Here is a 27,810-nt window from a genome sequence, read left to right on the forward strand (position 1 = left end):
ATTCTTGGGAAGTATGTCTAGGCTTATAAATACCCCTGGGATTGTTAGTCAAGTAATCACCTAGGAAGTGATGGCTTCTATGCTGAAATAACTGTGAATAAGCTATGTCTATGAGCCCATGAAAATGCATGTATCTGTGCATGAATTGCCACAATAATAGATCTTTTAAACATTCTTTCCTATGTAAAATAATGAAGAGACTGAGAGCATTTTTTTCAAATAATTTTTTATTTTCCAAATAATATAATGTTTAACAATACAATCATCAATAAACAATAATTATAAACCTTTATATACACTATGTACAATTGACCTGAACAAAGGAGGGGACAAATTAATAAAATATATGAAATTAGTAACAAAAATATATAATATTCAATTAATAAAGTATAAAGTTACACATTAATTATTTAGGGTCCATTTTTAATGTCTCAATAAGAGTTACATTTTTTTCACGATTGTTCATGTTTTAGGTGAAATTCTCGATTCCTTCACCTTGATTTCTAATGTCACTGTTCCTTCCATTAATATCAAGAATTTTTCCAGAGTAGGTTCTTGTGAAGACTTCCACTTTCTAGTTATACATTTCCTTGCCACAGCTAGTATGGACCAAAGTAGGTATAGGTCTTTTTTATTCATTCCAATAGTTTCATTAACATTTAAGAGGACTAAAGATTTGGTTAAAATAAAGGTTTCTGTGAATATAGCTTGGAGAAAAATAGTAATTTCTTCCCAGAATTTTTTTATATTAATACAATCAAAAAAAGATATGAGACCAATCAGCTTTACAGTTTAAAGAACATCTCCAACAAATGGATTTATCAAGTGAATTGAATTTGGTTAGTTTATCAGGCATAATAAATGCCCTGTGAATATATTTCCATGTAAATATTTTCCATACTTGTAAATTAAATGTTAACAGAACATAAAATATTTGTTTTACTCTCAATTGATAGATTAGTGTGACATCCTTTTGCTATGAAATTCCAATATCTTGCATTAGGGTTAGTTTTATATGTTATCAGTATTTTGTATAATTTTGAAATTAGATTTGTCCAATTATGATTGTCGTAAATAACTTCAGATAACAGACTTAGGAAATTTGGACTGGTTTTATAAGGAGAATTAATAATTTTACTATTGAGATCCTTAACATATGATAATATGCTTTGTAGTATCAACCAATCTGCTGATGGAATGTTGTATTTATCCTGAATTTGTTGAATGTCTAATACTACTTGATTCTCTATACAATGTTGCCAACAAGTGAAGTTTTTCCCCTCCCATCTAGTTAAAATAACATTATGAATTTTATTGAAGAAATTCTTTGTAGAGCTAAAGGGTATTATCAAGTCTAGCCAAATCTTAATATCCATGTTCGTGTATATAAATCTTCTGAATAAATTGTAAATATTATTTATATAATTTAAGTTTGTTGGTTTTGTTATATTATATTGAATATTAACAGTCAATATGTGCCACATCCTATTATTTTGTTCACTTAATATACCATTTTTAATTATTTTACTTTCATTTAGAAAAATAATAGTGTGCAATGTTCTCCGTGTTGAATAATAATTAGGATCTAACCAATTAATGATAGTTCTTAATATGGAAGCTTTTATGTATGATTTTAGATCTGGAAGTTTAATTCCACCCATTTCCCAAGATCTAATATGATGTGTATAGTCTATTCTATTTCTTTTTGGATACCAAAGAAAGTTTAATAGAATTTTATTTCTTTTAAGATTTTCTTGTTAGGTACTATAGGAATAGCTTGTGCAATGTAATTAATTTTTAGAAGTATTGTAATTTTTATTAATTGTAATCTGTCTTCAAATCTCAAGAACATTTTATTCCAGCTTACTATTAATATTTTTATTTTAGTAATTATGTTGCTATAATTTGTGGGTAACGTAGATTCCAAATTATCACATAGGTTCATAGGTTGGTACTAGGCTATCAGCCCTAAGGCCTATACAAGCCTAGCCATAACAATTTCCTGGCTATTTCTTCCCACACTATTTACTTCCCTGGACCCCTGTCTTGCAGGGTGACTGACATGATCCCTGTGGTGAATTTCCTTTCTCCCATCCATTTGTCAAGGTTCCTTTTGAAGAGGGCCAAAGAGGCACTCTGCTTGACATGTATGGGCAATCTATTCCAGAGTCTGGGGAGTCTCGGTCAGGAACCTATCCCTCCAGCATGTTTTGTTTATTGTGATGACAAGGTTTAGATCCCTGGAGCATGTGGCTCTGAGGGATTAGGATTACTTTAAGTGTAACATGTCCAACAGCTCTGGGTTTAACATGGCCTTGTATGTTAAGCAGAGATCGCCTCTGATTAGACTATATGTGACAGAGTATAGCTGGAGTTTTTTAAGGTGGTCAGCATAGGGCATCTGCTTTAGGCCTGTGATTCTTTTAGTGAGGTATTTCTGTGGCCTTTCCAGTTGTTGTAGATGTGTTGAGACGTACATACCAAATGGGGCATTGTATTCTATAATGGGTCTAATGAGGGATGAGTACAGTGGGACAATGACCTCCTTTTTTCTGGATGAAAAGCCCTTAGTGATGAGGTGTGCCACATATAAGGATTTCCTGACTGTTGTGGTGATGTGGTTATCGAAGGTGAGACCACTGTCCACCTGTGTCCCTAAGTCTCTTATCACACTTTCGGTATTTAGTGTACTGCCACCTATATGGTAATTCACAGATACATGTTTTTTTTTCCCAAAGGGGATAACAATACATTTCTTGGCATTGAGCTTGAGCCCATGGCTCTGGCACCAAGCATCTGTTTCTATAAGGCCCTTTTGTAGAGTATCCACATCATTTGGGGATTCAATAATGGCTCCCAGTTTGTAGTCATCTGCGAACTTTGTTAGCCAGAGTCCCTTAGTGTTGGCCTGTACTTCAGAGAAGTAGATGTCAAAGAAGAGTGGTCCCAGGACTGAACCCTGAGGTACTCCACTTGTGTTATTCCTAATTATTTTATTATGGGAACTTGTTTTCCTATCACACAATTTGTAGTTAAGGTAATTTCTCTCTTTTTATTCAAATGTATATAATTAAATTTTCCGTTGTTAAATCTAAGGCCAGAAATATGATAAAACCTTTCCACTATTTCATCTAGTTTTTGTACTGATTTCTCCGAGACAGATAATGTGAGTAAAACATCATCAGAAAATTGGATTGGAGACATCGGACATCCTTGCTTTTTACCTTTGGTTATTTCAATAGCCTTTGAGGTAAATGGCCCAAGTTTTACATAAGTCAAATTGTTTTTAAAAATATTCTTTATTAGCATAATAAAATTAGTAGGAAATTCAAACAATTCTAAAGCCTTAAAAAGAAAATCCCAGCTCAACAAATCAAAGGCGTTTTCTATATCCAAAGCTACTATTAGAGCTTCTTGGTTGTTACTGTTTAGAAAATCTATGAGTGTTAGAATTCTTTGTATATTGTCATGTGTGTGTCTTTTATAAATGAATCCTGTTTGATCCTCATTTATTATGTGTGTCAATGATTTTTTAATTCTACTAATATCGACATGAAGATTTTATAATCATTGTTAAGTAAAGATATTGGCCTATAAGATTTACACTGTAAAGGGTCTTTGTTTTCTTTTATAATGGGTGTAATTAAGGAGTTTCCCCATGAAACTGGTGTTGTGTTTTGTGCTAGAATTTCATTCAAAGTTTTGTGAAACAATGATATTACTGAAGATGGAAATATCTTATACAGTTCATTAATTATTCCATCAATTCCCGGTGTTTTATTACTTTTACTTTCCTTGATTTTTTTAGTAATTTCTTTTAGAGATATTTGTTTTTGAATGTCTAACTTTACCTTTTCTGGTATCACCTTTACCTTTACTAATTTCAGTTCTAAGTTTGATGTATTAGTTATATGTGAAGTATCACTATAATGGTCAGAGAAATAATGTTTAAATGCATCTAGTATATAATTTATATCTGAAACCTTTCTGTTTCTTTCCTTCCTTCACGTATAATACTTGTAATATTATTTTCAATCAAATGTTTTTTCAATCTTATTGCTAAATTATGCATATGTTTGGTTGATACTGCACAGGAACTAAGTTTTAACCTTTCTACAGCTATATTAATTTTGTGAGGTAGGATTTCATTATATCTTTTGTTTAAGTCTTCCAATGCTTTTTTATGATTATTTTGTGTGTAAGTAGATGAATTAATAGTGAGATCTGTAATTTGATTTTGGATGTTACATAATTCTGATTCCCCCTCTTTTAGCTTGTTTTTATACCATGAAATAATTTTTACATTTAGATAGGCTTTCAAGGTATCCCAAAAATTTATTACATTTATGTCAGTAGTGTAGTTTATATCTAAAAAGAATTTATTTATTTATTTATTTATTTGCAGTTGGTTTACCAGGATAGTCCATTGGGCCTAAAAGAACCCGTTTTCAATGGAGTCCTGGGGAGAAAAGCTCAAAAAAACAGACACACAAAATAGGTACAAACAATTTAAAAAGCCCTTAAATCAAACCAGAGGGCAGGAATAAACAATAGATAGCTTAGATACTTATACAAATGTAAAATAGGATACAGTCATTGATTTTGCATTTGAGGTAACATTCATATAATACAGTGTAATAGAAATAGGTAAAATAGATGTGAGTTGTGTAATGACTTTAGAGAGGTAGAGTTGTTTTGTTATAAATGAATGTAGTTATGAAGGGAATGATAAGTTGAGTAGGCTTTGTTGAATAGCTTAAGAATGGATGAAGGATTAAGAGTTCCATATTTTTATGATGGATGAGAACAGGAACATTCCCATTGCAACTTTAGATGTGTGTGTAGAGATTTTTGAATGTATAAAGATTAGAGGTGGTACGAATGGATGGTGGGAGTGAGTTCCAAAGACGGGCTAGGTTAGAGGATAGAAGGTATTTGCCTGGGGACGTGTTGGTTTATGTACTTCTAGTAGGTTTTGGTTGTTAGACCTTAAGACTCTGTCTGGTAGATGTAACTTAAAGCAGAAGACAGGGAGGGACAGAGAGGGTTATTTATGAGCTTATGAGCTAGGGTGAGCTGAATGTAGTTGAGCTGATGAGGAAGTTCAAGCCAGTTTAGTTTTTGGAGAGAGGAACAGTGGTGGGTTGATGACCTGTGGCGCTTAACTTGGCGATCTTATTGTAGCAAGAGGAAAGTTGTTTCTTTAGAGAGGACTGAAGATTTGTTAGGAGAGGTGAGCCATAGAGCAGGGAGGGAATAAGAAAGGAAGAGGAGAGAGCGATTTTAGAGGTCTTTGTGAGGTAATGGTTTTGACGGTAGAGCATACCCAGCTTTTGGTGGTTTTTTTTAATATTTAGTTGAAGATGAGAGTTGAAATTAAGCTGGTTGTCAATTTGGACACCAAGTAACTTAGTTTCGGACACTAGTTCTAGAATTGAGTTGTTTTGACTTATAATCAAGAAATTGTTTGTATTGAAGGGAGTAGTTTTAGAGGGGGTAAATACTATGAGTTTGGTTTTGGAGGCATTTAGAGCTAAGTGGTTTGTTTTCATCCAATGCTCAGTAATTGAGAAAGCTTCTTGTGTGAGCTTTAGAAGCTTAGGGACAGATGAGGCAGAGCAAATAATGGTAGAATCGTCAGCATATTGGATAATGTCAGAGAATGGGATAGATTTATGAAAATCATTTATAAATATGTTAAAGAGAAGAGAACCAAGTATGGAGCCTTGGGGAACTCCGGTGGGGGTATTGAGAAAAGAGGAAGTGGCTTTTTTCCATTTTACAGCTTGGTGTCTGTTTGATAGGTAGCTGGAGAACCAGTTTATAGAGGAGGGAGAAAGGTTAAGGTTGGAAAGTTTAGTTAGGAGCAGACTGTGTGAGATAGTATCAAAGGCCTTAGAAAGGTCAAGTAGTAGGGTGGAGACAATTTTCCCAGAATCACGTGCTTTATTGATGGTTTCAAGAAAGGAGAGGAGGGCTGTCATGGTGCTATGGTTTGGCCTAAAGCCATGTTGTGTAGATGTAAGAAGGTTATTTTCTAAAAGATATGGTAGTAGTTGAAGTTGGACACATTTTCTAGTAGTAGCTTAGAAATGGGGACAGGATAGCAATTGGGCAGAAGTTGTTAACACTGCAGTTTTTTCCACCTTTATGGAGGGATGAAGAAGGCTTGTTTCAGAGTTGGGGCACTGTACATTCCAGGATTGAGCGGCTGATGAGAATGCTTATGGGATAGGCAATTCCATCAGCAGCTATGCTTAGGAAATATGAGGGGATGTTATCAGGTGCATTAGTGCCGGGCTTCAATTTTGAAGGAGTTTCTTTATTGTAGAAATGGGTATAGGTTTTAATGAGAAGGGAAGTTAGAGTAGGTGAAGAGTTAGTAGCTGGGAATGGGGAAGTAAGAGAAGTGCATGGTGTTTTTTTTTTTGCGGGAGAGGGTGAGGGGGTATTGGATGATAAGGTGAAAGTAGAAAAGGAGGAAGTTAGTTTGCTAATAGAGTCAATGAAGAAGGAGTTAAATTGAGTAGCCAAGTCTAGGTATGGGGCATTTGGATCAGGGGTGGGGGTGTGTGGTTTGCTAGGGTTAAGGAGGGTAGAGATTCCTTTCCAGAATCTCTGTGGATTTGTTTTATTATTGCACTTCTGAATCTAACCAAGGTTTAAATTGTTTTAATTTTGTAATGTAAACTGGAATTCTTGACATAAAAATTAATTTCTTATAATCTGTATGTATTTTGAGAATTAATGAATTATGGTCTGAAAAGGGACAAGGGATTATGGAACATTTTATTATTTTTGAATATAGCTCTTGAGATATGAAGATTTTATCAATTCTTGTATGTGTCCCAAATCTGTTACCTTGGTGTGAAAATAATAGTGAATTGTTCTTCTTATAACCAAATGTATCAATTAGATTTAAACTTTCCTCCCATTTCTTAAGTAGCTTCCCTATAGAACTTAAATGTACATTTTATTTGCTTGTGGTCTCTGATTTATCCAATATACAATTAAAGTCACCTCCCAAAATCAAATTTCCTTTATATACTCTAGTTATTAGATCCATGTGTTTTCGTATTGTCCCAACCCCAATACCTAGAAAGCAATATATATTTACTAATGTCCAGAGTTTATTGTTATATTTTACTATTAATATGGCTAGGAGTCCTTCTTTATCTTCATATTTGTAAATGATTTAAGGCATAGTGACATTTTTTCCATAAAATTAAAATTCCCCTAGTCTTTTTCTTATATGAAGAGTGAGATAAGATCATATATTCATTAGGAGTGCAGCTAAAGGTATCATTTGTTTTAAAGTGAGTCTGTTGAAAAAATACTACTTGTGCTTTATTTATGTTCATATATCTTAATAAATTAGATCTTTTCCTTGGATTGTTTAAACCGTTAGTGTTTAAGGATAAAATAGTCAAGTCCATTCTCAGTATTTAACTTTACATCATATTTTTGTATTATATTTTGTAATACCATACCAAATGTAAAATGTGTAACTACTGTGTTAATAATTCTCATTGTAGTCAATATTTTAATTTTGGTCAAATAACTTAAAATAGAGTTTAGTTCAGGCCAATAAAAAAATTAAAAAAGAAAAATGCCAACATTACTTGTATAACAACAAGTATATAAATATTTTTGTAAACCTTTTAATGTACATGAAGTGAAATACACTTCCAATCTGCTAGATGAGAAGAAATCTAACAGACTGCCTACCATAACTTCCCTCATGAAATAAGAAAGAAAAAAACTAACCCCTTCCGAGCTCCAGTACACCTTTTCCTCTTATCTTGGAGATTTAACAATATTAGTTATTATTTCCCTATATAACTATTAACAATGAATTAACATAATGTATGGAAATGAGTATTGATTTGGTAATACAATTTAATTTTAGATTAGGTTAGACTTCTTTTTCAGAATATAATCATGCTATCATGCACCACTTAAACATTCATAAAGTAAAATCTAATTTATAACACAATAAATGTTGCTTAACATTAGTTCTCTTTAGTCTGAGAGTAGTATATATACATATTAATAGTCTGCAATATTCTGATATGACCAATATAGTAATGATTATGTGAGATAAACACTCTCCTACATACTAAAAATATATTATAACTGAGTGAAGTAGATTTAGAAATGTATCAATAAGTGAAGATAAATATGGACAGGTCTACTCAGAACACTTGAATCATACTACAAAAACTATGTAGTCCATAGAATGAATATTTAGAGCTGTGTTCACTAGAGATGATACTTAAGTATGTTTGACTGAAAAATACGTCATAAATCTCTACGTATCACTTACATGCTTTCAATTAGAGACAAATGAAAGCATAACCAGATTCAGTTTATTTCCACCCATGAATGTAGTTGTGACAATTAAAAGAAAAAATGAAGAAAGACAACATTAGACCATAGTGATCACTCACTGATGATGAAACAGAAGCAATTTGCCCTGATAAGTGGCTATGTGTGTAATTTATAAACTTCTTAATATTAATGCATAGTTATAATATCAATTCATATTATGAGAATATCATCACAGACTATTGAACAAAATGCTAGTCAAGACAGAGCATTACTGAAGCTGTTCTGCACAGCCACAGTTCCTTAGAACCTTTATAATAGAGTGTTTATCAAAGACTGTGTCATGCAGCAAGATACAAGAGTAGGCAGACTCCATTCTTTGTTAATAAATTGTTAAAAGTAACGACACTCTAAAAAACACAAAACCTATTAAACTGAACAATGCCTTAAGAAATCTCTCTATCTCATATCTATTTAATTAGTGTTCTCCTTGAATTTCACATCAATAATTACAATTTACAAATCTGTCTTAGGTTACTACTTGAAGCAGTAACAAAAGCAGATCATGAAGACATTTTCTCATGGGCCCTTTACTTTAAAGAAATAAAGATGAAATTCCAAGGTGAACTCCTTTTACCAACCATTTCACTAAGAAACTGATAACCTTATTATTTAAACAGTTGTCAATATTCAGTAAAAATATCAGGTGCATAATAGTCAGCTATACAACTAATGTCTGAAGGATTAAAGGTAGTTTATGTTATAAATCCCTACCTTGACCAGATGTGTAGCATACAGAATACCATTTAGAATTTGCCTTTCTTAGGAACCTATGTCTGTAAATGTATAAGTCATACAATTCTTGGTAGAATGAATGACATCTAAACTACTGCATTATGCTAATTTATGTGTAATTTTACTATAGGTTTCCCAGTACTTCCTCGTCATCAAGGCAACTCCCACAGTACATCAACTGGCACTCGAAAGACTGTCTGAGATGGGGCCTGGCCAAGATGGTAATCAGTTAACAGCACTTTATCTCAGCTCTCTTACCTCATTACTATTCCTGACAGGAATTTAATGAAATAAGGAACAATTTGAGGAAATTTCTACTATTAATTAATCCTTAATACTTTGGAGCATCTACAGAAGACATTTTACTGTTTATTTTTGGATAATTTCTATCAAATGATACTGGAAAGACAACACCACAATCAGCTATACATCATGAGTCATATCAAGAACTCAACTCAGGACTCTTCCATCAAAAAGGAACTGAATTCTCTTATTTCAAATATACAGGAACTTACAGTTAAGATAGATAAGATGGATAACAAAATAGATACTTTCAAAGAAAAGTGCTCTCAACAACTTGAACAACTTCAGGTAATGTTTATTCAACAGAAAGGGCAAATTTCACTTATAGAACAGTCCTTAAATGGCATTGACTCTAGACTTCTAACAGAAGAACAACAAACAGAATTTTTGTTATAGCAAAATACATAATTATTAGAAAAGCTTGATGATATAGAAAACCAAACAAGAAGAAACGACATCTGAATATATGGTTTACCAGAAAAAGCAGAAGGAGATAACATAATAAACTTTCTCACCATCTGGATACCAAACATAGTAAAATTATCTGAAGCCCTTTCATATGGCATAGAACGAGCACACAGGTCATTAACAACCTCTGGAAATACTTCTTTGGTCAAAAATAAGCCGAGATCCATAATTGTGAAACTTTTCTCTACACAGGACAAAGATCTTGTCTTAAGAAATGCCTGGGCAAATTCACCCATCAAGTATAATAATGCTTTAATCAGATTTGATAATCACTATTCTGTTAAAGTAGTTTCCTAAAGAAAAGAATTCCTACCATTAATAAAAGTTCTAAAAAAGAAGCAACTGAAAGCTCATCTTCTGTTTCCAGCAAGACTGAGAATCTTCCTACCAGAGGGAATAAAAATCTTTGAAACAGTGGACTCAGCAATAAAGTATCTTTCTAATAACATTTTAACACAAGAAGAATCTATGGAATGGTCAAACAGTACACTCAAAAGAAATGCAGAACCCAACAACTGGAAGACTGTTGAACAAAAGAAAAAACTAAAGGACAAATAAACATTCATATTTTACATAATGTAAATGTTTGGAAAAAAAACAAAAAAGTGAGGGTTTTCTTGTCTTCAGACCAACATGAAACAGGTACCCCTTTACAGTTATTCATTTATTATTATTAGAATTATTAAAATAGAGCAATTTCTTTACTACAGTCATTTATCAATTACTTTCATATTCATTTGGTTAAACTTATAAATAAATATATAAAGATTTCCATATAGTTATCATATAAAGCAATAACAAATAGAAATGTCCTTATATGAGCATCCTCTGACATGCAAATGCTTGATAATTCCTTGATATGATAGATTAAATGGGTTGCATAAATTATTTGAACTTTCTTATTGGTTGTAGTATTAAACTAAATGTTCAGTTCTGTATGTTCTAAATTAATTGGATTATTTATAGAAACAGCTAGTAAATGTTGCTTTATCAATGAACATTCCTGATTATCAAGTTGTCATAGAGACTGTTTCACTACCATGTAAATGTTAGATACTTTGTGATAAAATGAACTAACAAGGCTATTAAAATGTTTAGAATTTATTGTTACATGCCCCCTTAAACTAAATGTTTAATTACAAGTATTGAATTTTTTTTAAACTGAAACAGAACACTTGCAGGAGTGATTAATCAAACTTTCAGTTTGTGTTATGCTTTGCAGCATTTTGTAGTTGGCATAGGAGCAGTTACATTTACAAATTATACAACCGCGAACAATACATTATAGTCACGTGAACATTACCTTACTCAAGAAGGAGAAAAATCATATTTTCCTTCCCGCCTGTTCCTCGAGCTGTTTACATGAATTTTAAAGCATTATCCACACCAGGAACACTAAACTCATTCTATGACCATTTTTTCCCTGCATACGTCATTTCTTAAAAGTATGTAATCACAACCTCATAATGCAGAGATGCAAAACACACAAGTACACTTGCTTTTTACAATATCAGTACTGCTAATTATAAGTGCATGTGAATAAACACTCATTAAAACACGAACACAGCTATTCAAACTACCTGACACACCAAATAAGACATTTTACATTTCAGTCATCCTGTACACATTATTAAAACTAATAAAATATGCTAAATGAGGTGCTTTTCCATTGAGCCTCTACCAGTTTGTCCTTCTGTAAGCAGAAATACAAAATGAGTACTTGTCACATATTACTGGAACAGTAAATAGCATTAAGTGAAATAGAAATGTTTAATGAAAAGCAGCCTTTCTTGTGTATATCATATGTATGGGTAAATCAGATATAAAAATAGGTAAATTCTCCCAACACAGAGACAGTTGATCGGTCTAAATACTAAAGAAGGTACTACAACACAATGCAGCAGAAACACTGTTAACAGATCCAATAAAACATTGCTACACCACTATATGTGTTTTCTTAATTATAGATCTGTGTACCAGCATTCAGAAATTAATGCAGATGCTGCATTTACAGATAGGCTTACAACATTTCCTTTACAGTGAATTAGCTAAAGCAGGCTGTTTGTCACATATGTAGCAAGAGGTCTGATATAGTTAAACTGAGTCACTGAATTGGGCGCTACATAAACTAGTTATGACTATACTCTAACATTTTTCTTAACCTGATGTTTCAAGTCCCAGCCCTGTTTCTGATTCACTTTGACCAATATTTGACTTAGATTTTTATTTCATCTAAAAGTCATTATACAAGTATCTGTAAGGATATCATGAACATCAGTTCCCAGAGAGTAACGAACTGAATCTTAAGGTGGCATTTTTGGTAGAAATCTTAAAAGCAGCTATTACAGTCTTCAGATATCCTCTATGGTTGTTTTCAAAATTAGAAGGGCAGCTGCTGTATTCTGGTAAAATATTTATTAGCAGCCACTGAAACACGAACTGCATTGTGACTTAGACACTTTTCCATTAAAAAGAAACTTATCACCTATATAGATATACTTGTCACACTGAAACTTGTGTCTGCTACTGAAGCACTGGCAAGATGAGGTGGCACGGACTGGTGATGGTATAAAGGAAAAGTGTCTTAAATAATTTAATATGTATATGTAAACCTCAAAGGTTTAAATTCCTGTTCATTACACATTACAGCTTTTTATATGGTTACAATATTTTGTCAATCTTTATGTAGCACTTCATCATTAAACTATTTATATCTGTAATGTAATAGATGCTACCAGTTCCAGGAACATAGCCCCCTTTTCTGTTACAGACAGTTACTAGACATTTGGTTCATGCAAGCTGAGAAAGTCAGTAATTTCACTTGTTTTAACGAGCAATTATTATAGCTCTGTTTTTAGAATATACTCCATACTTATATACAGATGGAAATGTTTATTTAGAAGTATATTATTAATATTAAGTTATCTTTATGACAAGGATAAGACAAGACAGACATAATTAAATGTTGTTAAATGGTTCAGAAAGACTATAAAATAATGTGAAACCTGAACAAAGTACCTAATCTAAACTTCATATAAAGGTACCAGCACATCTTTAATAAGAACCAAAAACAACTCGATTGTATTAGAATGACATGTAAACAACTACATGATTTTGAAATAATACTAAATGTTAAGTTTGAAGTCTTATTTTTGAATCCTGATTTGAAACTTATATATAAAATAAGAGCATTGTTACTCTGTTAAGCATGTTATTATATGTTACAATATTTTAATACACATTTTCACATATTTACTTTTTAGCTGATTATATTCTTCTTTTAAACTATGTAAATAATGTTATACTGATTTAGAGGTTAAGAGAGATTAGTCTAAACACTATTCACAAGATTAGAAGGTTTGTCTGGATAGTTTTACTAGTCGGGCAAAGAGGGTATTTTACCTCATAGAGATAGGGATTTTATTATACGATTTGAAATCATAAGATTAGCAGTTCATATTTTCTTTTATAATGGTTTGGTGTCTACAGGAAATATACAGAATACATAGGTTCATAGGTTCATAGGTTCATACTAGGCTATCTGCCCTGAGGCAATTATAAGCCTAGCCCGATTCTGTATGGCTTACGCCACCCCTTGATTTGAGTATACAGTGCCCTTTTTAAGGTTTAGTTTACTGTGCCTCTGTCTAATAGTGACACGGGAGTAATCCCTGGGACAAACCTATGATCCCCCATCCACCTATCAAGATTCTTCTTGAAGAGATTCAGTGAGGTGCTCTGCCTCACATGAATTGGAATTCTATTCCAGAGTGAAGAGAGCCTCTGGGTTATGAACCTGTCCCTCCAGCAAGTTCTATTTATTTCTGTGCTGAGGTTCAAGTCCCTCGTGTGGCTCTAAGGGATTTAGATTTACTGAGGTGGAGCATGTCCATTAATTCTGGATTTGACATAGCTTTGTATGTCAGGCATAGATCGCCTTGAAGTAGGCGGTATGCAACTGAGTAGAGCTCGAGTTTTTTTAACCGAGCAGCATATGGCATCTGTTTGAGACCATTGATCCTCTTGGTGAGATACTTTTGGGGTCTTTCTAATTGCTGCAGGTGTCGGGTAAGGTACATCCCAAAAGGGGCATTGTATTCTATGGTGGGCCTGATGAGGGATGAATAAAGGGGCACGATTACCTCTCTTGATCTAGATGTGAAACCCTTTGTGATGAAGTGGGCTATGTAGAAGGTCTTTTTAACCACTTTGGCAATGTGGTTTTCAAAGGAGAGATTGCTATCAACTTGGGTCCCCAGGTCTCTAATAAGTTTCTCTGTACTTAATGGGTTACCGCCTATGTGGTAATTTGTGGGCACATTGTTTTTGCCATAGGGTATGACTTTACATTTTTTGGCATTTAGCTTTAAACCATGGTGCTGGCACCAGTTATCTGTCTCTGTGAGACCTTTTTGAAGGATGTTTGTGTCAGCTGGAGAGTTGATTATGGCGCCCAGTTTGCAGTCGTCTGCGAACTTGGTGAGCCATAGTCCTCCCATGTTTGCCTGCACCTCAGAAAAGTATATACCGAACAAGAGTGGTCCCAGGACAGAACCCTGTGGGACGCCACTTGTGACCAGTTTCGAGTCTGACATGGCTCCAGCAACTCTCACTCTGTGGGTTCTGTCTTTGAGCCAGTTTGCGACCCATCTTGTGACATAGGGGGTTATATTTAAGCTGGATAGCTTATCTATGATGCTCGAGTGGGGTATTGTGTCAAATGCCTTTGCAAGGTCCAGATAGGCTGTGTGGACTACCTTCCCTTCATCTATGGCTTTGGTGACTGTTTCGAAGAAGTCAACCAGGTTCAAAAGGCAGGATCTGCCCATGACAAAGCCAAACTGGGTAGAATCTAGTGTCTGTAGGTCCCCAATGTCTTTGTTTATGAGCTCCATGATGATCCTCTCCATAGCCTTGCAGACTAGGCTAGTCAGGCTTATGGGGTGATAGTTTCCAGGGTCCGTAGAGGCTCCACTTTTGTGGAGTGGGACCACTGTTGCTCTACGCCATTCTGTGGGCACATATCCTGTAGTGAGGCTAAGATTGTATAGCTATTTTATTTGAGGTATTAGTTCCTCTTGGAATTCATGTAGGACGCAACCTGGGACGCCATCTGGTCCCATGGAAGCAGTGTTTTCTGCTTTGGAGAGGGCAGCCTACACCTGAGCATCAGAGATGTTTGGGAGGCAGCCCTCTGCCGGGATAGATACTTGCTCTTTTGGGGGGGAGGGGGTGGAGAAGTTTGCACTGAACCTGTCTGCCAGGATATTGGTGATGTCTGTGGGTTCAGTGTATTTTTTGTCATTTAGAATCAACTCAGAACAAGTCTGGGAGTTGCATCCCAGGTTTCTAACATAACTGAAAAAAGCCTTATGATTGTCTTTGGTGTCCTGTGCAATTTTTCCTCTCAAAGTTGGCCTTGGAGGATTTTATGAGGGATCGTAATTTTTTGCTAGTACTGATCAGAGATGCCTTCCCTATTAGGGATTTTGCTCTATCATGTAGTAGCTTTCTCCATCTGTTGTACAGTTTATTTATGGCAGGGGTCCACCAGACTGAAGAAAGAATCAAAGCATTTCTATAAAACAAAACCAAAGATCAAAATTGCTTCCATAAAATAAATGTCAATGGTCTGAACAATAGTAATAAGATAATTTTATTCAAATATATAAGCTTACATAAGCCACAAATAGTATTCTTACAACAGACATACTTGTTAGACACATATATATATATATATATGAAGGTATTATCTTGGTACATTAACAAAAGGAAAACCTGGAATAAAGATTTATTAGAATTACAAAAGAAAGCTGATAAACTGAAGCTGGAAGTTCAAAACGGAAATGCAGACTTAGTTCAGGAACTATTACAAACTAACAGTAAATATGAAGAAATCTTACATCATAAGATTATGATTAATCTAGAGAAAATAAAATAAAATTCTTATTCTACAAATCCAAAGCACCAGAAACAATTAGCAAACAGAACAAAAAAAATAATCAAATCTAAACAAATTAAAGAAATTTATATACCTAATACTAAGAAAAAAGTAACAGATCTAAATAATATTTTGGAAGCGTTTAGACAACAATACAACTGCAATAATTCTTTAAATTCTCAAGAAATACCCACTAAAGATATAGAAAATTACCTTGAAAATAAAATTCTTACTAGCTTAACACAAGAACAAATAGACACTATAAGTAATTCAATCCGGAACTGAAATCACAAATATAAAAATTTAAAGTAAATAAAACACCTAGCCCAGATAATATATTACCTGAAATGTATAAATTAATCCATAATTAGGGTACATCCTTACTTTTGAAAGTATATAACATAGTAAAACAAGATATAAATATTCCACCCTCCTGGAATATTCATTGATACCCCCTATACTTAAAGAAGGTAAAGATGAGAAATAATGCCCACCATATAGACCGATATCATTATTAAACATAGATTATAAAATGTTAATGGCAATATATGCAGACAGAATCAAGCATTTTCTCCCCATGTTAATCCATGAAGACCAAACAGGCTTTATCAAAGGAAGAAATACATATGACAACCTTAAAAGAATTTTGACATTAATAGATTATACTAAACAAATACATTTTGATTTAAACATAATTTCTCTAGACGTTAACAAAGCCTTTGATTCTGTTAACTGGAACTTTCTAACATTAGTCTTAAAAGGATATAATTTTCCCACAAATTTTAACACTCTGTTCCAGTCATTATATAAAGAATTTATAGCATATGTTAAATTAGGATCATATAGATCAGGACCTATACAAATTAAAAAGGGAACTAAACAAGGTTGCCCTTTATCACCACTGCTATTTGCCTTAATAATAGAACCTTTTGCAAATCAAATTAGGTCAAACAATAACATTAAAGGAATATATATTAACAAAACGTTGAACCATAAACTACAACTTTTTGTTGATGACATTCTTCTAACTCAGACAGTAACAAATCTTTACAGGCTTTATTTAATAAAAATCTAAAAGTACGGCCAGTAAATCGAGAGTTGAACGAGGGATGCTATATTTCTTAAACAGATATTGAATAAACATTGGGATATTCTCAGTCTTGATAGTAATATCAGTAAAATTGTAGGTCCCCACCCTTCCTTGGTGTTCAAGAATCAGCCTAACTTGAGAAGAATTTTATGCAGACCCAATTATGGATCGAACATAGAAAGTATGAATATAGACAATGCTAATACGAGACCATGTGGGAAGTGCAACCAATGTATACATATTGAAGAGAATACAGACTTTATTCATCCAGTCACAGAACATGTTTATCATTTTTATACCAACACGAACTGTGATAGTAAAAATATTGTATACATGGCTAGGTGCATGGCTTGCCATGCATTTTACATTGGTAAAACTAATCGCTCCCTAAAAGAGCGTATAAGGGAGCATGTATACCATATTAGGAAAGGTTCCCCATTTAATGCCCTTTCGAAACACTTCATGGAGATGGGCAATACACATAGATTTAGGTTTATGGTTATCCAAAGGATTAATACTAATATTAGAGGGGGTGACATAATTAACCATACTCTAGAAAATGAAATGAGATGGATTATTAGATGTAGATCTGACCATTTTCCTGGTCTAAATGATAAAGTACAGGTAAAACCTTTCCTCAGGAAGAAGAGGCTAAGAGCACCTAAGCATTAGTTATGTATTGTGGGCTATGTATCCCATTAGCGTATCAGTTCTCTAAGATCTTAACTATTTCTCTTATATAGGGGAATATTTGTACCATCAATAATGTTTTGATTGAACTGATCAGTCGCTGGTCTATATGACAAAGTATACATACATTTATTCACTAGTAAAAGAAGTCTAGAGAATCTTAAAGAATATTGATGTAAATATTAGCGTTGTATTATTTATAGATAATATATTTTTAATTGAATTCTTGATAGTGTCTCAGAGCTTACACTTTTTTACATAGGTGAGCACTTGTATTATCATTGGTTTGTATGCATATGTATATATATATTTTTTGTTATTTTATTACAGTATACAATCTCGGTTTATCAGGTTGCATATGTACATATTTTCAGCAGATGCGTGTTGTTATTTTAGTTATATGAGTGAATGTGAATATATCATATATTACACACATACATAGCAGGTGCATCATTTTATACAGACACTTGCTACTTGTTTTTAAAAAGCATTCATTAGTTAATGGTTTTAATACAGTTTTAATATGGTTTTGAATAAATGTTTCATCAAAGGTTTCAATTACACATTTATTGTTTACTGTATATACTGTTAAAGTAGCGCTTTAAGACTTTTTCATTGCTATATGAACTAACCAATAACAAAGCACAATAGGTTATTTAAATTGCATTTTTGCTGTTAGTAAGAAAAGTCTGAAGAAGCCTACGGGTGAAAGCGCTTACTTGCAATAAATTACGTTACTTCATTGCTATCGTGGACTGCTCTTATTTATATGTTTTTGGAATACGAGAGTACTTGCACTGTCTGTGATTTCCTCTGGCACATAGAGAACCAGCATACAGTTTTTTGGATTATTTATAGGCTTTATTTAATGATATAAAAGACTTCCAAAGTGTCTCAACTTTACACTTTAATGAAAACAAAACAAAATTCATGTCATGCAATACCAAAAAGAAACATATAAACAAAAAATATTTCAAATTTCAAGCAGAAGGCAACAAAATATTATATTTAGGTATAGATCTGCTTGAAGATTTAACAGAGTCACTTATATTTAATTATAAAAACTCATTAGATAAAATAGACCAAGCAATATCTAACTGGAACAAATATATATTCACAACGGGAGACAGACTATATGTTATTAAGTCAGTTATTTTTCCCAATATATTATATCTAATGCAAAGCTTTCCATTGCCACCTCCCAAGGTTATTATCCAAAGATTTAACAAACTAATACTAAACTTCTTGTGGTTCCCAAATAAACCTCCAATTGCTTTAAATAAACATCTACCAAATTGGGAAGCAGGAGGAATTAATCTACCAGACATTGAGACATATATTATATCATCTGTTGTAAAAAATATAACCTTATGGTTAAATACTCATTACATGTCTATTTGGAAACAAATACATGAACAAATTTATATAGAACTTAGTCAAAATCATATAAAAGACTGTTTAACCATCATACCATCACCACTAGTCTGGTTGTTAAACAATCACCTAGTAGGGAAAGATAAAAGCAATACATTTTCTTCAAAATATATAAATATTACCTTAACAACTTTAAAAATATATATATATAAACAAAGCCCCAAATATTAATTCTTGTTTTTTTCTGACCTTTCCAATAGCCTTTACACCTACTATTCTTGATACACCCCAAATTCAAAAAATTAATATACTAATGAAAGGTACAATAAACTATTGTCATCAACTGGTAGAACAAGGGAAAATATTAACTAATGATCAAATAATTAACAAATATAATATAAATAATGATTCATGGCTACTTCTACAAAATCTAAGACAATACCTTACAAATAGAACTGAACAAATGCAAGTAACAGTCAGACAAACTGTTCCAGAATTTATTGAATATCTTTATTATAATCACAAATAAACCTTATCAAGGTAATGGTTACCTGTCTAATATTTACAAACGTATTAAAAAAACAAAAGTCTACTCTGTAGGCAACTACTGGGATTAGTATACACAGATAAACAACCACCCTCCTAATGAAGAAGAGAAAAAGATCATCTTAAAATCATCAAAACAAACAATGTTGTCAATATATTGGCAGTTATTCACTTGGAGATATTTAAACAGAAGTTTTTATACACCGCACAAATTAGCCAAAGTATGTGCTAGTGAAGATAAAAGCTGGAGATGTCAAACTAAAATAAGAGCTGACTGGCAACATATTTTCTATGATTGTAAGTGTCTCACATTATATTGGAAAAATATTAATTATTTTTTCAGATTGTCTTCAATGCTAATTACCAATTAACAAAAGCAATGGTATTATTCAACACCCCTATCCGGGATTGTGTGCCAAAAATAGATTTCAAGATACTATGGGCACTGATGGCAGTTGCACGTAAAATGATCACCATACACTGGAAAAGCATGTCTTCTCCCATGTTTAAGGAGTTTAAAAACCTATTCTTGATGGTTGGATATATGGAAATATCTACACTAAAGAACAGAACAAGCAGACCTACATCACTTTATAACTCGTGGATGAAAATACTGGAACTATTTGAGAAAATGGACAAAGATTTATGAAATGATTTATCATTCTTCACAATCTACTTAAATGTATTATTGCTTTTTCCTGTATAGACAATAATGCATATAGTTAAATAATGTTCTGATATTTATAGGTTTTAGGATTGTATATATGTTTTTCATTTTGAATTTATGTAATGTCTGACAAAATATCATACTTCAAAATAAAAAAAATAAAGTAAAAAAAAAAAAGACTGAGATGCCAATTTTATGAGTTATAGAACCATGGCTTAAAGTTTTGCTGGGAATAAATCAGCTGCTCATCATAGAAAATAAGTGCACATGCCCACACAATTTAGTAGTGCAGTTAAACAACTACTTGCATGTTGGTGTAAGAATTTCGGCTAATTAACCAGCATCTTTGCCACTTTACTGAAAGTTGAACCTCACTTACCAAAGATTAGAGAGCACTAAAGGGTGAGGAGAGTAATCAGTAATTTACTATCTACTGTATTCACTATTTATTTGGTTACTACTTAATCGATTCAATTGAGCTTGTCTACGCAGGGTGAGCAGAGGAAAATAACAACACTGCACAGTACAGAGTTTGCTATGTTATCTAATAAAGCAATGTGCACGTATATTCAAATACGCAGGAGTTATAAGTACAGGGTAATAAGTCCCTTTGTGGCTTCTAAAGTTAGATGATTTCTGTTACCAGGTTAATGAAGTATTCAGTATAATATGTCTAATACCTGCCTTAATTTTACTTATGTGTACAGAAGTATGTCACAACTGCAGCTGATGCGTGCATCTCACACACATATTTTCCTATTTACACTTGCAACACTGTAACAGATGCTTACAAAACTATCAGACATGTCATTTTACTGGATCAACATAGCATAGTGTATCTTATAGCCTAGATAGAAATAATTCAGAAGTAAGAAAGGACTGTGTTTACTTCAAGTGTAACAATGTAGTATGTAATGATTCTATTACTTTTTCCATTTGATGTTATTCACTGTTACTGTAAATTCTTCTTTTTTGTGTTACCTACATGGAAGACAGCTACTCTGTCACTGATTTCACACCTATTCTTTTTATTTATTTAAAGAAGTCAGGGTTTGTAGATTTTAATAATCCAAAGATCATGTTAAATGAACTTATAAATATACTGCTTGTGCAACTATCACATTACAAGCGCTACCTTAACAACAGACAAGCAGGGGATTCTTTAATCCTTAAATCTTTCATAGCAGACAAGGGAAGCTCTAACTAGTGCACAAGAATGTTTCAAACAACAGCGTTGTCAGAACCCAGTAAGGGAACTCTGTTTATAGTGACTCTACCTGCTTTTCCACATTTAAAAATATGGATATCTATGTTACTTTTAAAATGGGAATTTGAAGTGTAGTGAAGTCAGTAAGCCACAGAAACTATGATTAAAAAAATTCAATTCGTATTATGTAACAATGAGGTGAACTAAATATACTATTATAATATGACCCTCCATTAATATTCCAAAACGTGCACGCTGATTGGCCAGCGTGCACGTTGTAAATCGACTTATACTAATGGAAAAAGGTCCGGTCACCAGGACTTTTTCCATTAGTATAAGTCTCTTTTAAAACACTGTCTCACTATGTTAAAAGAGTTTAACATAGCGACACAGGTTTAAAAAAAGCAACGGAGATCTCCGTTGCAAGCTGTCTCGTTATGTTAACCTCCTTTAACATAGCGACACAGTGTGTAAAAAGCAATGGAGATTTTGCTTTCTCCGTTGCTTTTTTTTTAAACCTGTCTCGCTATGTTAAACCCATTTAACATAGCGAGACAGGTTTTAAAAAAAAAGCAATGGAGAAAGCAAGATCTCCGTTGCTTTTTACTGTCTAGCTATGTTAAACCCATTTAGCATAGCGAAACAGTAAAAAGCAACGGAGATCTTGCTTTCTCCGTTGCTTTTGGCCACAACTCTGATGTACTGCGTAGGCATGTGCAGTACATCAGAACTGCCGCAGATACCAGACAGCTGCGGAAGGGCAGCAAAGAGGCATTATACAATGCCATTATTTAAGAAAAGTAATTATTTCTTTTCTTAAATAATGTCATAGTATAATAGCAATAACCCACTTCTGGGTGTGGGTAATGTGGGATTTACCCATGGTTGTCTTTGGTCCCTCAAGCTTCACCCTCGGGACCAAACCACGCCAACCATGGGTAAATCCCGCATTACCCACACCCAGGTGTGGGTTATTGCTATATTAGTAAAAAGGGACATGAGAAAAAAAGATTTGTGTATATGTTGTCTCTGTTCTTCCTTTACATATAACTAATTATACTAAAGTGAAAGATAACATTTGAATCTGGTTTTCCTCATTGCCTATGAATGAGATGTAACTATATTTTTAGAAGTCATTCTAAGTTATAAAACCATTTAACATTATCAGACACAACCACTAGACTTGTGATGAGTATGTTGCATAATGTATAAGTTTAAGAAAAAGTATAAATGTCTCAGAGTATAATAGGCAATATAATAAAGTACATACATTTTGAGGTAAAGTCCAAAAGTCTATATCTTTGTTGATTCTTTGAGAGATTTGGAAGACTGTGTAGTTTTATAATCAGTTCTTTGTTTCTTTTTCCTTACATCAGGCCAAGTATTTTTTTCTGGAGATCTTTTCAAGTTGGTGGAAACAGTCCAGTCCATTTTTTCAGGAATTGTGATGCCTACCTTGACCTAGCAAAAGCGTTTGACACAATACCCCACTCGGGCATCATAGAAAAGCTCACCAGCTTAGATGTAAACCCATATGTCACAAGATGGGTTGCAAACTGGCTCAAGGACAGAACACACAGGGTTAGAGTTGCTGGTGCCATGTCAGACTCTAAGCCGGTCATGAGCGGTGTCACACAGGGCTCAGTCCTGGGCCCCCTCTTGTTCGGCATTTATTTTTCTGAAGTGCAGGCAAACATAGGGGGATTGTGGCTGACAAAATTTGCAGATGACTGCAAACTGGGCACCATAATTGACACTCCATCAGACACAGACATCCTCCAGAAAGGTCTCATAGAAATGGATAACTGGTGCCAGAGCCATGGCCTTAAGCTAAATGCCAAAAAATGTATAGTCATACCCTTTGGGAAAAACAAGGTAACCCCTAATTACCACATAGGTGGTAATCCATTAAACACGGAAGACGTTATCAGGGACCTGGGGACCCAAGTTGACAATAACCTCTCTTTTGACACTCACATTGCCAAAGTGGTTAGGAAGACCTTCTACATTGCCCACCTGATCATGAAGGATTCACATCCAGATCAGGAGAGGTCATTGTACCCTGTACTCTTCACTTATCAGACCAATGATTGAGTACAACGCCCATTCGAATGTACCTTACCCAACACCTGCAGCAGTTGGAAAGACCCCAAAAGTTCCTCACCAAAAGGATAAAGGGGCTCAAACATATGTCATATGATGCCCGACTGAAGAAACTCCAGCTCTATTCAGTCGCATACCGTCTGCTCAGAGGTGATCTGTGCCTGACATACAAGGCCATGTCCAACCCGGAATTAATGGACATGCTCCACCTCAAAAGTCCAAATCCACCAGAGCCACGAGAGCAAGAGACTTAAACCTCAACACGGATATAAATAGGACATGCTGGAGGGACAGATTCATCACCCAGAGACTCCCTACACTATGGAACAGAATCCCAGTCCATGTGAGGCAGAGCCCCTCACTGACTCTGTTCAAGAGAAATCTTGACGAGTGGATGGGAGATCGTAGGTTTACCCCGGGAATCATCTCTGTATCACTGCTGGACAGAGGCACAGCAAACTAATGGGTATAGTATTCTCATCCTAAGGGGTGGTGAAAGCCACACACACTCTGGCTAGGCTTTTAAATGCCCTAGGGCAGATAGCCTACTATGAACCTATGAACCTATGAACCTATATTATTATTCTTGATGAAGGTAAAAGCTTCTTCAATGTTGTTAAAGGTTCTCAAGTCATTTGAATAGAAAATTCTGATTCTAGCAGGATATACCATCTGCACTTTTATTTTATTTTGTTTGAGAAGTTTCACTAATGGCCAAGTTTTTTGCCTTGTTTCTAACACTTTTGCAGAATAATCATTGTCAAATCTGATCTGACTTTGTTTATATGTTATGGGACTTTTTCTCCAGGCTGTTTTTAAAATGAGCTCTTTATCCAAGAAAGACAGGAACTTTACCACAGCTGATCTTGGTGGTGCATTAGGTGAAGAGGGTATAGATTTTCCTGTGGCTCTGTGAGCTCTTTCTTTTCCATTTGATAATCCCTCCTTTAAATCAAGCACTTCAGGAAGCCAGGAATTCAAAAAGGTGATGATGTCTTCTCCCTCAGTTTTTTTCTGGAAGGCCAAATATTCTTATATTAGTTCTCCTCTTCTCTAAATCATCCACTTTATTAAGTAGCCAGTTATTTTGGTGAAGTAAGAATTCTGTCTGATATACTTCTTCTTTGAGTCTTCCATCTATGTCATTTAGTGATGTCTCCATATCAAGTAATTTACTTTGTTGTTGCTGCAGTATTTATTTTAGTACATCTGTTTGCTTTTGGCAGTTTTCCTTAAGACTTTCCAAATTATCAGTGAATCTATCCATTTTCAATGGCAGTTCATGTAATGAGGAAGACATCAGCTGTATTTTCTTCAGAGTGGTTTCTGAGTAAGAATTCTTTAAACTGGCCATTACCAAACAGCTGTGTTGTTCTCTAGAATATTTTGGCAGGAAAAACTAAATATTATTTCTTGAAATTTGGTAGAGTTGTAGTTCTTAAGTTTAATTTTTTTTTCTATTTCTGGTTGATGAAAATAATTTTTCCCTGTTTTCTAGTACTGTTTTCTGAAGCTCTAACAATGCCACTTATCTGTTTGCCATCTAGGCTCCACCCCCAGACTGAGAGCATTTTCATTTAACGGTGGAGATATAAATTACAAAGAACTTTGCTGGCAGATTAAACTCAGTGCATGTTGCTTTCCGGGTCTTAGTGTAATATCAGTTTAAAAAAGTGCACTGCAGTTTTATACATTATTTATAAGTCGAAATCATTGTGATTGTATTTGAATGATAGTATCATGTTTTCAACTATTTATTGTGGAACTAGGTTGGTGATTTTTATTTTTATTCTGATGAAGTCTTCTTAATATTAAGACTATAGTACTCGATTTATGAATATAAGAAAAGCTTGTCATCATCTCCCCATGTATGAGTTTAATGCTTTTTTAGTTTTGTCATAAGTTTGACTCATTCTTGTTGCATTCCAAGGTTTTTGTAATAATTCAAAAGATGAGATAGAGGCAGAGGCAGAGATAAAGAGGAAAGAGTCTATGTGAGAAGCAGAAACAGCATGCTTGCAGCTCATACCTCTTAACTTCTTAGTGCAAGAAATCTGGACAAAGCTGAAACATGGGGGGCCAAAGACCCAAAAATAGGGACAGGTTTTAAATATTGCTCTTATAAATTTTAAAAAGTTGCTAGAGTAACAGGATTTGTTTTAGCATACATTTTCTGAAGGATCTGAAATTTGAAACTCAAATGTATGTTATTATATACATATTTTAATCCTCAGATCATCCCAGTGATTTGCCAGAAAACCAAATGTTTTATGAAGAAGAGACCAAAAATATAAGGCAAACATCTTGACATTCTGCAAAAATCTGTATAGTTGAGAGGTATGTTGCAGCGTAATGAGGAGTGCAAAGAGCATTTGTTAGAAAAGCATTGAGTATATAGGAGAAGCTATGCACTATTGATAGCATTCTATACCCAGTACCAGGGTGATACTATATATGGTAGACATACTTAAGATACAAGAACAAAAGAGTAACTCGGAGCAAAGACTGCACACTGTATTACTATGTATGAAGCTGGGCAACATTTTACTGTAGTGGTTAGAAGTAGGTAAGCCTTGACCACCAGACTGACACTTTTCAAGTAGAATTATTTCCTACTGAGCATTAGCAGGGGAAAATATTTTGGGAGAAAAATGGAAGGAAAGTCTACAGTAGTACTGGAAACAAATTATTTAAGTTGACAAGAGTAATCACTTCAGGCTCAGCACTACATTTAAATGTCAGAGCTACTAACATAGACTGGCAGCCAAAAGAGTATCAGACTTGTAAAAATATAAATCACATTTTTTTTAAATGCATCTTTATTGAATTTTTAGTCATTGTCAGGAAATGTGCAAACATTTAGATAAGCTGTGTAGCTGAGACAGAATGTTCTGCAAAGGAGTTAAAACATTGCAAACATAGTTTATTTATGTGCATGTTTGAATGGTGAATTTGAAAAGTTGTCTCAAGCAGTGCAGATTTAAGGATATGCAAATGAAAGAAAGAATGAGACAGAGCAAATACAAGAACTGAGAGGACAGACCAAAATATTGCTTTTAAAAAGTTGGACTATGGCCAGGATTACATGGAAAATTACCATGACTTCATTGCAAGTTATGAAAACACTTAAGGGAAATATAATAAAAAATAACAAGTTACCTAGTAAACGTTAATAAAAAGGATGTTTTGATAAGTGTATTAAATTAGCTATAAAATGTAAGAGAGATGTAAGAAAGATGATATCAGCTGACCTTTTTGTAACAAGTGAGGAATTTCTTGATATACTCCTTCACCACTTTCAGCTACTATAGTGAAAATAAATCAGATGTCTGTGGCCAATGCCATTATACCAAAACAGCTTAACGTCTTTCTCATGGTGTTTAATCTTAGAGTGCCTCATTGTTGTACTCAGGAATATAATTATAAACCAGATCAAGAGCATTGTGGACATAGACGACACTTCCACAGACTGTCCGCAGACTCATACTATGCCAAAAAAAAAGGTACTCAGTTTGAAAGTATATATATATATATATATATATATATATATATATATATATATATATATATGGGTCCTGGTCACATTGTCGAAACACAGTTCATTGAACCGTGTTTCCATGGACACAATTTAGCGGAAGTGCATTTTATCAAAAATGCATTTTCACTAAAGAGAGATTGAAAAATTAAAGAAAGCTTGCAGTTTGCATGCACCATTAGTTGTAAATCAATGTATAGTGTTGATTTACAATTAACAAAACTATCGCTGACATCGTGGTACAGTGGGGGATAAGGGAATATTCCCTTTTCCCCACAGTAGTGCAAACTCGGAGTGAGAATAATAAAGTAAGGGGGGTGTAGGGTGCAGTGTGGCCTTCTCCCCTGCATAACACTGATGTCGTTGTTGTTGTGTCTTTCGGCTTTTCCCAGTTAGGGTTCGCCACAGTGGAACTCAGGTCTGCTAATGAATGGCAGTAGATTTTTATGTGCCTAGTTGCCGGCCCAGACACGCAACCATGAAGGTACGCCCATTCACACATGTCTCCACACAGAAAACGCTCTAGCAGAGAATCGAACAGGACAAGGTCTTTCTGTGAGGCGACAATGCTACCACAGCACCACCACTGCATGTGCATAACACTGATGTGATTTTTTTTTTATGTTATTTTGTTTTTAAGTGATTTTCTTCAGTGAAAGTGCATTTTTGATAAGTATATATATATATATATATATATATATATATATATATATATATATATATATATGTCTATCTATCTATATATTTATATATATATATATAG

Source organism: Protopterus annectens, chromosome 3.part0 (assembly GCF_019279795.1).
Source record: "Protopterus annectens isolate FY-2018-M chromosome 3.part0, PAN1.0, whole genome shotgun sequence".
In the NCBI taxonomy this organism is placed as follows: domain Eukaryota; kingdom Metazoa; phylum Chordata; order Ceratodontiformes; family Protopteridae; genus Protopterus; species Protopterus annectens.